This window comes from Gossypium hirsutum, chromosome D06 (genome assembly GCF_007990345.1).
Source record: "Gossypium hirsutum isolate 1008001.06 chromosome D06, Gossypium_hirsutum_v2.1, whole genome shotgun sequence".
Taxonomy (NCBI): domain Eukaryota; kingdom Viridiplantae; phylum Streptophyta; class Magnoliopsida; order Malvales; family Malvaceae; genus Gossypium; species Gossypium hirsutum.
Genome location: NC_053442.1, coordinates 9,564,926 through 9,567,928, shown reverse-complemented (window position 1 = coordinate 9,567,928; position 3,003 = coordinate 9,564,926). Strand labels below are relative to the sequence as shown.

Below are 3,003 nucleotides of genomic sequence, written 5' to 3'. Positions count from 1 at the left end.
AAAATAAATTACATACATAAACTCAAAATAGACTTGAAATATGTACAAATTATATCAGATTATTGTAAAAATATATATATCAATAATATCGTGTCAAGTTTGAAAATAAAAATATATAATGGACCTTTTTTAAAGAGAAAAAAATGTATGATAAATTTAAAACATGTTAATTTGGAATATTACAATAATATTAGAAATAAAAACTAAATTTGTCAAAATAAGAACTAATTTGATTTAAAATTAAACTAATAAAAGTTTAGTTAAAATTGAAACACAATCAAAAGAAAAATAAAACAAAAATTAAATAAACTAGAGGAACAAAAATTAAATTGAAATTAAAACAAAACTAAATAGGCAATAAACATAAATAAAAATAAAAGAAAGACTAAATTTGGACTTGATTTAAAAACTGAGGGACCACAACAGCAAATAAACGCATACTTCTGAAGATTCTAATCTTATTGATGGAAACAACGTCGTTTGCTTGCGGATCAAAGTAGAATCAGAATAAAATGTGCAGTAAGATTTGAAAACCTTGAAGAGAAACTGATTTGAAATAGAATACAAAGAAAAAAGACCTAATGCGAAATAAACCATTTCTCAAGACGCGCGGATCCTTCCCACGGATCGGGTCACCGCTCGGGTATGGCCAACACGTTGCCGTTTTGAAGTCATGGAAGAAGACTTTAGATGGCGCCGTTTAAAAAATCTGCATAAAATCTAAAAACCTAACTGATATTAAACAATCATCTAAAATAAAACTAACAAAACCCTAATCTATTCTCTTTCTCTCTCGCGCCGCTCAGCCAACCAACGTTTGGAGGCCCCGATTCCTCACTCGCCTTTGATTACGACGGAGGGAGCAAAAGATCAACCACCAAGTACACTCTTTGCTTTCTAACCTTCTATTATCGTATTGAATAGGGAACAAAAGAGCGAAGAACAGAAAAGGAAGAAAAGAAAAGAGAAAAAATCTATTCACCTTTCAATTTTTTTGAGTATTTTTCTTTTTGTATTCAATCTCTGTAAAATGCCTAAAAAAAGGATCCATTTTTACAAATCTTGATGGCTTTTATAGCCAAATTTTCAAAGATGAAAAGAGAATAAAAATACAATGTTTTTCCTTTATTTGCTGCGCTGTTTTTGTCCCATTTGCAGGTACGGAGGAGTGCATACGTACGGAGGCGCGGTGACGTGGAGAGGACGCGTGGTATGGCTCGGCTGCGTACGGAGGTTGGTCACGCGCGGAAAGCTTGGTACATGGCTAGCGGCGGCTGAGGCAGATAGTTGTTTTAGGGTTTTGTTTTGAAAATGTTTTAGGTCTAGGTACGTGGGTCAATGGTTTGGGCCTTATTGGGTTTGATAATTAGGTGGTGTTAGATTTGGGCTTTTTAATACTAAACATTAAAAAAAAGTCTGCTATTGTTTTTTTTTTTTAGTTTATTTGTGTTTATGTTTTTGGGCCCGGGCAAATTGGGCCTATTAAAGATTCTCATACTGTGGATTGGTCATTTCATATCTATAAATGTCAAGGAATATAGATCAGCAAAGTAAAGTCACAGTAACAAGGAATTGTAAGATTGGTCTGAATATATAAACATGCATACCAACTGCCAAGGTAACCATTTACTATCTCTACCTGCCCATGATAACATTTTATCTCTATCAAATTAAATAAAGTTCGAATTGTTCAATGATTTTTGAAATAATTTGTTCCAAATGGAGAGATTATTTTTCGAACGTTGCAGTCTGGGGAAGTTAGGGCTTTTTTTTTTCTTTTTTTTTTAAGTTACGTATGGTAGGGATGAGCATTTGATCTAATCAAGTGAAAATATTTCAAGTTAATCAAGTTGACGAGTTATATTTTATCATCCTAATTCGATTTGAAATTATTTCGAATCGATTCGAGTAAAAAAAATTTGTGTCGAGTCGAGTCAGAATCAAGTGAAATTGTTCGAGTTAAAGTAAAAAATTAAACATGCCAAATTAAAATCTTATTACAGTATAACTAATCCCATGTTAGAGCACATAAATTTGAAACCATATATATTTGAAAATGTTTTCAAAGCAAAATAATAATAAATAAGATACTTTTGTATAATAAATTTGAATTATTAATTAACTTATTTAGATCTCAAATTTATTATTTTAGAAAATTTTTAAATTTCTAACTTACTTTATATAAATTTTGGAATTTTTTTAAATATTTTGAATTTTAAAAATTATTTTGAATTTTTTTTGAATTTTTGAATTTTTTTTTGTAATTTTTGTTGAGAGTGACCGATTTGCTCGTTTTCAAAATTGATAGTGACCAAAGGGGTATTTACACCAATCTATTATTCAAAGTGTAAAATTCAACTCGACTCAAACTCAAACTCGAAACTCGAATTACTTATTTGAGCTTACTTGAATAACTCGATTTGAATGACTCGATTCGATTAACTCGAAATTAAAATTTTTTCAAATCAAATTAAGTTTTGCTCACCCATATACAGAGTATTCTTGGTATTTACTTGCCTCACTTTGTTCTATTATGATATTTTGAAGTATATTTAATTTTTAAAAGGATAAAAATATAATTACGCATTATACAATAAACACCAAAATTACTTAGATGAACTTTCAAAAAAAAAAACACATGAAATATTCATATATTATTTTTTATTTTATATGTAAAATATATTTAAATCATTAGAAATAAATAATCAATATATATAAAATGATGGTGAGATAGGGGGAGACGGAATTAGGATAAATACATTCAAGTGATATGGGTAAAAGTATCGTAGAGATATTTGTATTAGGAGTTAAATTGCACTTTGCCTCCTCTACAAAAAAAAAAATACCTCCTGTACGTCAAATCAAAAAGCAAATTAGTCATTCTGTTAAAAATTTCATTCATTCTTACTGTTAAAAATTGATCCCTGTAGATCAACATGAGATAAAAGTGACACACCATGTGTCACTGTCTAGTTATTCCGTTAATCACACTAGTTTTTAACC

At 29.5% G+C, this 3,003-nt stretch overlaps 1 long non-coding RNA gene across 1 annotated transcript; it reads left to right on the top strand.

Moving 5' to 3' along the window:
- The first annotated feature begins 402 nt into the window (after positions 1–402).
- LOC107901199 (uncharacterized) lies at positions 403–1,511 on the top strand. Its single transcript, XR_001685173.2, has 2 exons — positions 403–881; positions 1,159–1,511. It is a non-coding gene; the product is annotated as an uncharacterized lncRNA (long non-coding RNA).
- Positions 1,512–3,003: the final 1,492 nt, after the last annotated feature.